Consider the following 14,953-nt stretch of genomic DNA (forward strand, 5'->3'; position numbering starts at 1 on the left):
TTTCAGTGACCGTCTCCTCTTCTGCTTTAGTTTGTTGCAACCAGACCCTGGATGAGGTTCCACAATTTATCATGGTTCCCAGCTGAAGGGGGAATGAACTGACATCCTTTCTTTATTCACTTACCCCTTCAGTTGGTCGCAACAAGATTAACCAAAATGGATCTCCTCCCTTTGGAATACTATTCTCCCAAACCACATGAATTTATTTTCTAAAAGGAACTAATTTAACCCAACTCCCTTGTACTAATGAAAAAGTGACTCTATTAGTTACAAGAATGTAACACACATTCACACTCTTAAAAAATACAAAGTGAATCCATGAAAAGATAAAAAGTGAAAAATATATGGACTGTTGGTCTTTATTAAAGAGTGAGTGATGAAATGTTAATGTTAAGCAATTGATATTGGGATTCTTGCCTTTGCATGCTAACTAAAGTTCTTTTGTCTGCTTGCTTTTAACCGACTTTGTTGACTGCCTTCCAGCACTCAGAATGAGAGAGTCCTTTACCTACAATAAAGGGTTGATTTATTGTAGATAAAGGAAATTCTTCAACTGGGTCTTTCACACCAGATTAGCACTTGAATCTAGGCTGGTACATAAGTACTCAGGTCAGTAACACACCCAGAACAAAGATGAATCTAACTTCTAACCCCTGTTTTGGATGTAGGTTTGCTCACTGAGCTGGAAGGTTCATTTCCAGATGTTTCACTACCCTATTAGGTAACATCTTCAGTGGACCTGAGGCAATGCACTGCTGATAATTCCTGCTTTCTATTTATATGTTTGGATTTCTTTGGGTTGATGATGTCATTTCCTGTGGTGAAGTCACTTTCTGTTCCTTTTCTCAAGGGGTGGTAGATGGGGTCTAACTCGATGTGATTGTTGATAGAGTTCCGGTTGGAATGCCATCCTCCTAGGAATTCTCGTACATGTCTTTGTTTGGCCTGTCCTAGAATGGATGTGTTGTCCCGTTGGAAGTGGTGTCCTTCCTCATCCGTATATAAGGATACTAGTGAGAGAGAGTCATGTCTTTTTGTGGCTAGTTGGTGTTCATGTATCCTGGTGGCTAGTTTTCTGGGTTTGTCCAATGTAGTGTTTGTTACAGCCCCTTGGCATCATGGTAGCCCACAAACCCACCAACACACTAAAACAGCAGCTAATGAACTTGAAAGACCCTATACAGACAACAAACAAAACTAACGTCATTTACAAAATACCGTGCAAGGACGGTATATTCTAATCATGTTGCAATTGACCTTGTATGTCCATAAGTCACCTGGGTTATGATCCATGGTCATGGTGTGTTGCATTGTATTGGAGACTGATGTCTGTATTTTGTAAACATTTATATCAGTAATGCTTGATAAACTAGGCATGTGTTGCTGAATTGGGAGTCCCAATAGCAAAAGCTTAATAACATTGTGTTCTTGTTTAAAATTTGTCTAGGATAATTCATCACTATTTGAAAAGCATGTTATTTTTAAAAAGATATTACTATTTCAGGGCTTACCTTATGAAGAAAGTTTGAACAGGTCGGGCCTGTATCTTTTGGAGTTTATTTGAACCAGAAGTAATTTTATTGAAACTCTAAGATTTTGAGGAAGCTTGATTGAATGGGTAAATGAAAATTGTATTCTCTTGTGGGAGAGACCACAATTGGAGTAAACAAATAACAGGTCTCCCTTTTAGATGGAATATGCATTTCTTTGTTTTCTGACAGTCAATTAATCTATGAAATTCATTCTCACAGGAAACAGAGAGGCTGGGTCATTCAAAGAAGTGCTAGATTTTTTGATAGACAGACGAGTCAAGAGTTTGATGGAGGATAGGTGAGATGCAGTTGAGAATTTAAAAGGTTAAGGGGTGACCTGATCAAAGACTTCAAGATGTTAATAGGAAAAAAACAGTTTAGGCAAAGATAATACCAGTGTTTCCACTGGTAGAAGATTCCAGTAATATGGAGTGTAGAATTAGGGCCAGACCATTCAGGAGAAATTTTAGGAAGCACTTCTGCACACAAAGGTGTTAGATGTTTGGAACTCTTTTTCAAATGGCAGTGGATGCTAGAGCAGTTGTTTATTTTAAATTTGAGATAGATGTTTGTAAGCGAAGGTATTAAGGGATATGGGCCAAAGGAAGGCAGAGTTACTCTACAGATCAGCCATGATCTCATTGAATGGTGGAACAGGTACAAAGGGCTGAATGTCCTCCTCCTGTTCCGAATCATCTTAAGTACAAACTCTGGAGTTTATCATTAACTGCATTTAATGCTATCATGGCTCAAATATAAGCTTGCCTGTACTATTATGTAGTGTTGCCCCAAATCAGGAATGTATCATTTACATAGCAAATTTAATATCTAGCAAACATTTGAAGAAAGAGAGGAATTGAATTTACTGCTGATTTCAAGAGCTTTACAGTTTCCTGTTTGGCAAATGTGGATTATCTATAAAAATGGGTTAAACCAGCAGTCAAAATGCCACTTCCCTTTGTGTAAATTCCCACCTGAACTGCTGTTATTTTTCACCGCCCTTCAAAACTTGAATCACCACAAGTATAAGGTTCATCATGACTCACATTAACACTACAACGGTGGTTTAGACAATTAAATAACATTATCTAAATTACTTTTAAGTTAATCCAGTAGTAGTAGTGTTGTTAAATAAACATGCATCACAAATTAATAAATGCCATAGAATAACAAAAAGGGAAGGTGCTTTAGCACATGAACGTTTCATCTGTTGGGCCTGGCTTTGAATGGAGCTCAGTTTGACATGACAGCCCCTTTCACCCTGACTCACTGGGCTGGAGGTGAATTTGCAACCCAGTGCCTCAATGCAAGTACAAAGCACAATGCTGGCCACATGTCATAAAATATTAATATTCAATGTTAATTATGATCTTCATTCTGAGATACTGGATGAAAAGCTCATGGGTTGAACATTCCCCTGAAGTTCTTAATGGTTTTACCCCTCTTTCATCTTCTAATAGCTCTTTAAAGCCTGTTTCTTTGATTACTCGTTTGGCCATCTGCCTCGTATCACCTTATTGGACTTTGGCTTAAATTTTGCTTTGTGACCTCTATTGGAGACATGGGACATTTAATTAGTTTCAAGTTGCTGTATAACTGCAAGCTTTTATTGTTGAGTTTCGAATGTCTTTTGGTGTTTTGAGAGTGTACTGTACAGTGGATACCCTCAAGCTGTTTTTAATAAAATTTTTGTTTAAGTTGGTACTTAATTTGTGTAATAAGTATTAATCTTTAGCTGTCAGGGTTTTACACATTGCAGTGTGCACACTATTAAGATTTGTGTGTGGTTAAATATGCAAATGTTGCGCAATATTTCTCAACCACAAATAACTTTGACTAAAAATATAGACCTATGTGGATTAATGAGCATCATTCTACTGCAGATAAATGGTTTGTTTCCATGCAATAAAAATCAGATTTGGAAAGATGATGACATTAAAAGTTGCTGTGTGGGTATTTAAGCTGCTTTGTGGAGAAATGAATCTTAAGTGCGTTTATTTTGAGCTTCAGGATTATGAACCAAATGAGTGCCCCATTCCCTTGAGCAATATATAGCAAATAATTACAAAGGAATACTGTCAGTTATTAAATAAGAATTACTACAAAGGGAATTTATTTTCTTAAGGAAGTAGTCTCTTAAGAGAGTGTGTATGTTAGTGATTTTAATTTGTGCACACAAGCCTAAAATGTGCCACATGAATGTTTACAAAATGTTTTTTCTCCTGAAACAATGGTGCAGAGCAGTTTAAAAAAATAAATCTGCATGTGTTGTTCTCTACTGTTGATTTCTTCTCTGTCCATTGTTGCTGTGCAAGACAAAACAAGAATATTCGTCATGCAGTGCACTCACTGGCAGCTGCTCAGAGCCGAGTCCAGCCTGTCATGCCTGGACATGAAAAATCTGGCCCCAATTTAATTTGCTTTTCTCTGGAGACCAGACCCTGATGTCCAGGTGACTGGCACAGTTTGTACACTTTTAATAAAACAATGCATATTATGTAAAGTAGTGTTTATACCTTTGTAATTTCAAAAATGTAATTTAAACATGCTGGCCACAGAAATTCCAATTGGTAAGTGACTTCTTTGAACTCCCGGTTAGCTTGTGCCCTTCAGTGGGAACTTTGTATGTGTCAGTGACCCCAGAGCGCGCACACACTCGCTAGTGGCATTAAGTTAGCCAGCTCGTCCTGGCACAGCCCTAAGTAGAATAAAGCAGCACAGAAAAGTAGATCCCACAAGTTCTCTAAAACCAAAACACACTGGCGTAATTTTGGGAGAGGAATCTAATCTGGTGAGATAATCAGATGATTTATAAATAACTCAAACTTTGTTCTGCCATTTCTTACCAAGTAAATTGCTCGATTAAGTATTGTAGTCACTTCCATTTTTTTTGGGGTGGGTTTGGGAAGATGAACTTTCGAGTTTGAATGAAGAAAATGTTTTTGGGGGGTTTGTGCTGCTATAACTGACTCCCAGTATCCCTTTAAATTTAGCATGGGTATATCCAGAGGGAAGATTGTTTTCCCAATCTTTGGAAGTATAAAATCACAAGAGGGTGGGTACTTGTTTCATCATGCCTGTGCTGGCTCTCAAAATTACTGCCAATTAGACCCCCATTCTTTTACTTTACCCTGTAGCCCTACAAACATCTCCCCTTGCAATATGTACTGTTCCCTTTGGAAGTTAGTTTTGTGTTGATTGAGTGAATGGCACCAATGAGTAGTTTTCAACTGTAGCAGCAATATCCAATCAACTAGAACCAGGGATGGGTGTTTCTAAACTCTCCATGAAAATAAATTTTGTATTTTCAACACTTGCATCCCCTTCTATCTTCCACAATCTGATACAGCATTCTGTCCATCAAAGAAGCGCATCAACATTTGATTGTAATTCCTTGCTTTCATTGTCAGAGTTTTATTGATTTAGCTTTTTGGAGCACTTAGCCAACTTAGGTTGGTTTTATCACCCACACACGTAGTTTGTATCCAATTTATTGTTGCTTTTAAATCTAATGTCAGTCAGTGTGTTACATGATTTGTTTTTAGGTCATAAAGAACTGGGAAGCAAAATAAAAACTGCAGCAGCCAGGTGTGCTTCCTTCATGTTAGATTGATACCCGGCAAGTCACAGATCTTAGAAGCAGGATCCTGGAAAATGCTCGATGTTTTCCATTTGTGATCCCTACCAGAAGTATAACGTGAGACCACTGAATGAGAATGAATTCTAATTTGATTATGAAGGTAAATAACATGTAGGTGCTCTATGTCTGATGACTTGCTCAGAGAATGACCACTTGGTCAGTGCAGAAAGGGCTGTACCTCAAAGCAGTTTTAAGTTAGTAAGAATTGGGGAGGGTGGAGTCAAGTTTACTTCAGCCTAATCAGAATTTCCCTTTGTTCAATTGTCATCTTTTTTTCTTGTTGTTGAAGATTTTGACCTTCCTGCTGGGTGGTGTTTCTCTTGCATTTCCACCAAGTGACAATTATAGCTATTTTTAACTCAAACCTGTTCAGACATTAAAAGTGATGCGCAAACACAACATTTTCGCACAGTGAGTAGTTGGGGTATCGAATACACTGCCTGGAAATGTGATGGAGGCAGGTTCAATTGAGGAATTCAAGGGGGCAGTGGGTGGTTATTTGGATAGAACGCAATGCAGGGATATGGGGGAACAGCAGGAGATTGGCACTCTGTAATGATGCTTGTTTAATGAGCCAGTGCAAGCACAATAGGCCAAATAGCCACCTCCTGCACTGTAACACCCCTGTAATTTTGAGATATAATGACACCACTCTGGAGCAGGTTGATCTGGAACCTGAGCCCCCTGGCTCAGATGTACATACACTACTACTGATCCACAAGAGCCTAAAATTTAACAATTGTAGATATTTCTAATCAGTCATTCAGAGATGTTATTACACACATTTGCAGCAGGTGGGAATCAAAGCCAGGTCTCCTGGCACAGACGTAGGGACACTAAGCTTGTACCATGGAGCACCTGTAAGTGACAAATGAAAATTTGTCAGTGGATTGTTCACAGGTGGATTCCTATTTAGTTTGATCCAGAGCTCAGCCAAGGTGTACATCCTGCATTTTAGATAGAACTTATTGGATAGTAATTAGGAGATCATTCCATTCATTCATCCCTCAGCCAGTGGCCAAACCACTTGATCCCTAACTATCTTAAATCTGGTTATCTTAGCACAGGCTGAGGGTAAGACCTGGGTTTCATATTTCTGTTGCACAGGTGATTACATTTATTAAGCTGTCAGGAGAGAAAAGGTCCTAAGTGATATTTTAATTTTCAGTTCTGCTCCTACTGTCAGTGCCTTTATATATAGATATTATATATAGAGAGATGTAGATAGAGGTGTGTGTGTGTTTGTGTATATATATATATACACGCACATACATATATATACTTGCGGGTGGCTCAGTGGTTAGCACTGCTGTCCCACAGCACCAGGGTCCCAGGTTCGATTCCAGCCTTGGGTGACTGTCTGTGTGGAGTTTGCACGTTCTCCCCGTGTCTGCGTGGGTTTCCTTCCACAGTCCAAAGATGTGCAGGCCAGATGAATTGGCCATGCTAAATTACCCATAGTGTTAGGTGCATTAGTCAGAAGGAAATGGGTCTGGGTGGGTTTCTCTTTGGAGGGTTGGTGTGGACTTGTTGGGCCGAAGGGCCTGTTTCCACACTGTAGCGAATCTAATCTAAATCTAAGATCTATATCTATCTGTTCTATTTATGCACAAACTGGAAATTGGAATATTCATGCATAGTCACCATTCATATGCAGTGTAAAAATTTGTAGTACCAAAATCTTCAGATTTTGGGTTTTACATATTCCTCACTCTTCGAGTAAATCCTTTTGTGGAAAGAAAATCTTGTGATGTTTGCGTGCTAATTGTTTGCCATGTAAATTTTTTTTTCGCTTGAAGTATGCTCTAGAATGCTTAGCATCTACCACTAGATTCCTTTTCCAGTTCTACAGTTGGCATTTCAAATTGAAGTGTCTCGGATTTTGTAGGAGTTCAGAAGTATCACAGAAAGATTATGGAAAGAATTAACTGAGGAAGGGTGGGCTCAGCAGATGTTAAAATTTCCAGAATAAGTAATAGGACAGAGAGCATGCAACAGGTCAAGAATCTAACTTCAAGCACAGCAAATAAGGGGCCAACTATGAGAAGAAGGGGCAGTCAACACAGAACTGAGGGTGTTTTGCTTAAAAGTATGCAGTGTATGCAACAAGGTAAATGAGCTTGTAGTGCAGATTGAAGTTGGCAGGTATAATGTTAGGGGTATCACAGAGACATGGCTGCAAGGAGATGAGGACTGGGAGCTAAATGTCCAAGAATGTACAACCTGTAAAAGGGATGGGCACATGGGCAGAGAGGGCGGAGTTGCCTTGTTAGTAAGAAATGAAATTAAATTGAGAGCAAGAAATGATAGAGAGTCGTAGAATCTGCTTGGGTAGAGCTAAGGAACCGCAAAAGAAAAAGACCATGATAGAAGTTGTGTACAGACAGTAGTCAGGATGTGGGGAAGAAAATAAATCAGGAAATTAAAAAAAATGTAAGAAAGGCACCATTGTGATAATCGTGGGGGACTTCAAAACGGATCTCAGGCAAAGGAATTTGTGGAATATCTACAAGATGGTGTTTTTGGAGCAGCTTGTGGTAGAATCTACCAAGGAACAGGCAATTCTGGATTCAGTGATGTGTAATGAGGCAAACTTGATTAGGGAGCTGAAGATGAAGAAACCCCCTAGGGGCATTGACCTCACCCTACAATTTGACAGGGTGAAGCTGAAATCAGATATCATGGCATTATAATTGAGAAAAGATAATACAAAGGGAGGAGTTAATTGAAGGGAAACCTGGCAGGGAAGATGGTGGAGAAGCAATGGCAGAAGTTTCTGGAGATAATTCGGGAGGCACAGCAGAAATTCATCCCAAAGAAGAAAAAGCATACTAAGGGGAGGATGAGATAAACATGACTAACAAGGGAAGTCAGGAACAGCATAAAAGCATACAATGTGGTGAAGGTTAGTAGGAAGCTAGAGGATTGTAAGCCTTTGAGAATCAGCAGAGGATAACTTAAAAAAAACATGGGGGAGAAGATGAAATATGAGGGTAATCCAGCTAGTAATATACAGCAAGATTGCAACAGTTCTTGTTTAGAAATCTGAAAGGTAAGAGAGAGGCACGAATGGTCATTGGACTGCTGGAAAATAAGGTGGGAGAAGTCATAATGGGGACAAAGAAATGGCAGAGGAACCTAACAGGTATTTTGCATCAGTTTTCACAGTGGAAGACCAACAGCATTACAGAAGATCAAGAGAGTCAAGGGGCAGAGGTGAATGTCCTGGCCATCACTAATGAGAAGTTGCTGGAGAAGCTGAAAGGTCTGAAGTTGAATAATAACTTGGACCACATGAACTACATTCTAGAGTTCTGAAGGAGATAGCTGACGAGGTTGTATGAGATATTGGGATTTTTCGATAATCACTTGAGTCCGAGACGCCCCAGAGGACTGGATCAGTGTGGTTTCATTAAGGGGAGGCCATGCCTGACAAATCTGTAATGAGCAAGTTAGACAAAGGAGAAGTGAATGTGATCTGTTTGGATTTCCAGAAGGCCTTTGACAAGGTGCTGCACAGGACGCTGCTAAATAAGATAAGAGCCCATGGTGTTAGGGCAAGATACTGGCATCGATAGAGGATTGGTTGACTGGCAGAAGGCAGAGAGTTGAGATGAAGGAGTGCTTTTCAGAATGGCAGCCAATAACTAATGGAGTTCAGGAAGGGTCAATGTTGAGACTATAAATATTCATGTTAAAAATTAATGGTCCGGATGAAGGAACTGAGGAAATTGTTGCGAAGTTTGCAATTGACACAAAGGTAGATGGAGGGACAGGTCATTGTTGAGGAAGCGGTGAGGCTGCAGAAGGACATGGACTTGCATGGAGAAGGGGGAAAGAAATGTCAGGTGGAGTGTGGGAAAGTGTGAGGTTATGCATTTTGTTCAGAAGAATAGGGAGGTAGAAAAGCTTTCTCAATGGAGAAAGGCTTCGGAAATCTGAAGCACAAAGGGACTTAGGAGTCCTAGTTCAGGATTCTTGTAAGGTTAACATACAGGTTCATTTGGTGGTTAGGAAAACAAAGTTGACATTCATTTCAAGAGGGCTCGAATGTAAGAGCAAAAATGTACTGTTGAGGTTGTGTAAGGCGCTGGTCCGAATGCATTTGGAATATTGTGAGCCATTTTGGGCCCTGTATCTAAGGAGTGTGCTGACATTGAAGGTTGTCGAGAGAAGGTTCATAAGAATGATCCTGGAGATGAAAGGTTTGTCATGTGAGGAGTAGTTGAAGATTCTGGATCTATACTCAATGGAATTTAGAAAGATGAAGGGGGATCTGATTAAAACTTACAGGATGTTAAGCGGTCTGGTTAGAGTGAACGTGAAAGATTATGTCTCCACTAGGAGGAGGGCTAGGACCTTGGAGTACAGCCTCAGTGAAGGGACAGTCCTTTCGAACTGAGATGAGGAGTACTTCCTTCAGCCAGAGGGTGATTAATCTGTGGAACTCATTGTCACAGGTGGCTGTGGAGGCCAAGTCATTGAATGTATTTAAGACACAGATAAGTCTTGATCCCCTTACTAATTAAGAACCTATGAGGTTTGGAAATATATCAACCATGATATAATGGTGGCGAAGACTTGATGGACTGACTGGCCTAATTCTGCTCCTAAAACTTATGGTCTTAGAGTTTTAGGTTGTTGTGCTGATTTGATGGCTAGGACAAAGCAAGTTGTGTTGCTTGATTTTTGCAAATGTTTGTCATGCAGTAACCACTTAGTAGCATTGGCTTTTCAATGAGATTTTTCTTTACCTTCCTCAAGTTTCTAGAACTTTGTGTTAAAGAAATGGAATCCTTGTTATTATTCTGAATCTGTGAGAGCAAATGGAAGGATCTTTGAATCTGTATTACTCACGATAAACAACACCAGGTTGTCCACTATTCTCTCTGATGTCTTAATCAGTGATGCATTGATTGATTTGGTATGCAAGGCAACTCCTTGGACTATTTTTTTGCTGACACTTCTGAAAGAATTTTACTACCTCTTTTTCACCAGGTTACTGATGATGCCACTTGGCATCCGAAATGCCATACTTGCCAAATCTAAATAATAAAATTAAGGAGTATGATAAAAGTTGCCATAATGTTATTTGGGCTTTTTAAGTCTTAAAAAGGACTTGGAAGATGCTGATTGAAATATAAGGGGGTACTGTCCCATTTGCTGTTAGTGTGATGGTGAATGTTACTGTCGTAGTTCTCAGTGAATTTTCTCGTGATCTAGACAGCTGAGAAGTTGATCATGTTTCTCAGAGAATTGTATGGTGAGCAACACAAGTGTCACCATGGCCGGGACCTTCCAGCCCATACTTAAAGCTGCACAGCAGGAACTCCCCAGATGCTGCAAGCCAGGAACAACCCTCACACTGTGATACTTGACATTGAGTATGTCTCAAAGGGACAGAGCAGGCTGACTCCCTGCTTCCAGGCCAGGAATCTGGTACTGCTAGAGAGGGGGGCGGCGTGGGGGGCGGGGGGGGGCGGCGCGGGGGGGGGGGGGGTTGCGAGGGGGGTGCAACCCGTTTTCCTGCTGATTAGTAAAGGAAGCCACGTGAACAGACCCAGGCTCGCCTGGTCAGAAATTGCAGTACTTGTCAGTACTGCCTCCTGCACGGTGCCTATCCCGGTCTGAGTGACAGATTGGGTACTCATTGTTCTCCACCAGCCTCTCCCACTTTCTGTGCTATAAAACAAGCTCAAACACAGGTGCTGGCACTCTAACACATCATTGAAGTCAGCTCAGAAGCATCCTGTCCATAAACATATAAAAGCGTGTGTGTCGATATATGTGAACGTGAATACGTTGGAAGCAGAAGCCAGTTGTTGGGATGCTGATTCCCACGTGGAGCTGCCCAACAGCTGGCACAGCTGAAAAGCAATATGACCTGAAGGCCATTCAGCCCCTCGAACTTGCTGCACCATCCAAGAAGATATTGACTTATTTGATTATAATCTAAACCTTATCCCTGTCTACCCCTGACAACCTTTCACCCCCTTGCTTAACAAGAATCTATTCACCTTAGAAATATACAAGGTCTCTGCTTCCACTGCCATTTCAGGAAGAGTTTTCAAAAGACTAGCAATCTGCCCTGTCATAACCTGGCAGATTCTTGTACATTTCCATCAAGTTCCCTCTTCTCTTTTGAACTCCGTAGACGGCTTAGTGGTGTTATTACTATCCTGTTAATCCAGAAACTCAGCTAATGTTCCAGGGATTCAGCTTCAAATCCCGCCATGGCAGATAGTGGAATTTAAAATTAACAAGGAATCTGAAATTAGGGTCTAATGATAATGAAACAATTGTCAATTGTTGGAAATACCCATCTGGTTAACTAATGTCCTTTAGGAAAGGAAATCTGCCATCCTTACCCGGCCTATATGTGACTCCAGACCCACTGCAATGTGGTTGATTCTTATCTGCCCTCTCGGCAATTAGGGATGGGCAATAAATGCTGGCCTAACCAGAGACACCCACGTCCCAAAAGTGAATATAGAAAAAATATGCAAGCCCTAACCTGTCCAAATGTTTTCCCCTAAAACAATCACCTATATTCTGGAGATTAGCCTTGTAAACCTTCTCTGATCTGCTTCCAACAAACTTTACATCCATCCTTTAATATGGTTACCGATATTGCACACAGTAGTCCAGATGTGGTCTCACCAATGCCCAGAATAACTAATGCACAAGATGCATGGCTGGCCCTACAGCAGAATTGTTGAGGTAATCAACTCCTAAGTCAATTGTTGAAGGCCAGAAGTGGGGGCAGAGTTGGTGTAAGAGGAGCCATTATGGTGAGGTGAGGCAGGTGGTTTGGTGATATGGAGTGACGTAGATGAAGGGTAGAGTAGGAGGATGGTTTTGGACATTGCAGGGAGCTTGTGCCGAGTGAAGGCCAGGAGGGAGAGAAGCCTAATCCTGTTGTCGATACTCGCTTTGTCTTACCTATCAGGAATTTGTACCGTCTCATTTCTTAGTGGAGGAGAGGAAGGTTAGAATTAGATGCAGATTAAATAATTCTAGGCTTTAAAGAGATACTATTGCATGGAAATGAAGTAATTGTGAATTAAGGGTAAGATTTCTTTTCATTCCCGCTCTTGTTTCCTCACCATACTCACCATTACTATTTCCACACCCGGAAGGTGGAAATTCAGCCCAGAGTCTGTCTTTCTCAAGTGGCCTTTTCCGTTGGTGCTTATTTCCTTTGGTGATTCCACATTCAGCTGTCTCAGCTTTCAGATCTGCAATTCTTCCCCTAACTTGTTTTTTGCAGAAAGTACCAACTTTGGCTTTGGTTAGCTGTCTTCATATTTCCTTTCAAAGTTCAGTGTCAGATTTTGGACGCCACCATCCCTTCCCTGAAGAGGCCGGGAATTGAAACAGAAGCAGTAATTGCTGGAGAAACTCAGCAGGTCTGGCAGCACCGATGGAGAGTTAATGTTTTGGTTCAAGTGACCCTTCTTCAGAGTGTTGCGACCCTTCAGTGAGAGCTGTGATGGGGCGCCCTATGTGGACAGGACTCTGTCTGAGTGGGCCCAGAGCTTTTTACTACTTTTGGGAAGCCCTGATGTAAATGCAAGTTATTCTTTGCAGTTTGCATGGATTGTGCTGAGACCGTGCAAAAAGTCTTATTTTGTCTTAAGTGATAGCAATTTCTTGTCTGGTTTTATCAGGATTGCTTTGTTTGAATGCTGACTTCCATATTGTCGCAAAGGGAAAGGCTTTTTGAAGCAAAGTCATGTGACATTCATTATTACAATGAGTGATAAAAGACTCTGAGATTTTAGAATGTGTTATTTGCAGGACTGTTACTGCATAAAATATCACATTGCCATTACCAGTTTCGTTATTTTGTTTCCATATAATTATCAGTTGGTCAAATGCAACTTGCCTTTACTATTATCATCTGGGACTAAGTTAAACTGATGATGGTAAGATCCCCTCTGTGCTGCTACCGGAGTCAAAAGTGAAATTCGTTTAAAGCAAAAACAGAAACGCCTAAGAAACTCAACAGGTCTGGCAACATCTGTGGGGAGAAAACCGGGTTATGTTTCGAGTCCCATGACCCTTAAGAGCTGCACTTAACGTAAACTGTTTTCTTTCTGCAAATACTGCCAACCATGCTGGGTTTCTCCAGCGAGTTGGTTTATGTTTCAGATCTCCAACATCCAATTCTTTGTTTTGATTTTAGTTTGCTGCAGTTTATTTTCATTCACAAATTTTAAGCTGAGTGGTTTTGCAACTCAATAAGGAATATTGTGGACAATTTTGATAATTTTATTATGAACTGCATGCATTCATTTTGGGAGTTAAATAGGTTTCAGTGTTCTTTTCAGTTTCACGTTGACATAATATTGCCAAATACTCTGCCTTGAACTGATGGGCAGTCAATATTTACATAGTAGCTAGTTGGGAAAGTAAGGGATATTAATCAGGCAGTATAGTTTCAGAGCTGACCTGACATATGCCATATCCTCTGACAGTCCCAGCATAAAAACAGGATGCTTCAGCTGTTGCCATTGTTTTTGGATTATTTAGCTTGTTTAAAGCAGGTTTTCTCATACTTATATTTAATAATATCATGTAATATCCTGTCACTGTAGGAAATACTGTTGTACTTCTGTAAAGTTTGATCTTGCTTTAAAAAAAACTTCTTATTCGTCAAATAGTCTTCAAGAAGTGCTGTTAAATTGCATTAAAATGCTTAAGAATATTTTTGTTCAGTAAAAACATTTTTGTAAAGCACACAAATGTCAACGTTGCTCAGGGATAACACTTCTTCCCTCTGAGTCAAGATTGTGGGTTCAAATCTTGTTCCAAAGAATTGATCATGTAAGTTCTAGGCCCACATGCTGGTGTAATATTGGGAGATATACCACTGTTGTATGTGCTGTCATTTGGTATAGAAGTTAACTGAAGACTTTGTTCTTTCCTTGGGCTAGGTGTCGGATATCCTGTGATATTATTTGGAGCGCAGTGCAGTCCTTCCTCGTATCCTAATATCTTTATAATTGCTCAACTAAAATCATTTAAGTATATATGAAATGATCACTCTTACAATCTTCTTTTGCTTTTTTTTGTGACGACATCAGAATAGATGTGGCAATTCATTGAACTTAAGACTATCACTAAGCGAAGGAAAATAAGTTAACAAGGATTCCCCAAGGAGCAGAATAATATTTGGTTTCCACCAACATTCACATGGATAGCACTACCTAAACCTGGAAAGGCTGGCTAAAGATAGGCAGTTGTACTGTGACTTATTTCCTTTGGAGGCTTGGTTGACTGAGAGATTGTTCTTCGGAAGCAAGTTTGTGGATACACAGTCTTGAAAACATCTGATCTTTACATGGATGATAATCTTGTGTTGTCAAACAATTCCCACCAGTCCATTACATATTTATTAGAACATGGTCAGTCAATTTTTCTTGCCTCTTTGCTACAGTGACTCCTCTTCCAAATCTCTGATCAAGGATATATTGCTGAGTATGAAATCTTACTGTGTGTGAGTGCTTCCTAAACTAAACTGTAACAGTGACTACACTTCAAGAAGTATTTTATTGCTGTCAGACATTTGAGAATTCCTGATGATGTTGTTATGTCTAAGAAATACACAAAGGCTGAATGAGCATTACCCATGACACTGAGAATACTAGACTATAAAGGAGAGGAATTATTGTTGCAGTTGCACAAATGGCGAGACAACATTTAGTGTATTGATAGAGTTCTGGGCACCGCATCTGAGGGCATGTTGTCCTTGGGTAGAGTGTAGCAGATTCATCAG

General features: G+C 40.2%; 1 protein-coding gene across 4 annotated transcripts in view; it reads left to right on the plus strand.

Annotated features, from left to right (window-relative positions):
• The window catches only part of cgnl1 (cingulin-like 1), a 157,778-nt gene that overhangs the window by 22,816 nt on the left and 120,009 nt on the right, over positions 1-14,953 (plus strand). The gene's annotated exons all lie outside the window — the stretch shown is intronic.

This window comes from Chiloscyllium punctatum, chromosome 48, assembly GCF_047496795.1.
Source record: "Chiloscyllium punctatum isolate Juve2018m chromosome 48, sChiPun1.3, whole genome shotgun sequence".
NCBI lineage: Eukaryota > Metazoa > Chordata > Chondrichthyes > Orectolobiformes > Hemiscylliidae > Chiloscyllium > Chiloscyllium punctatum.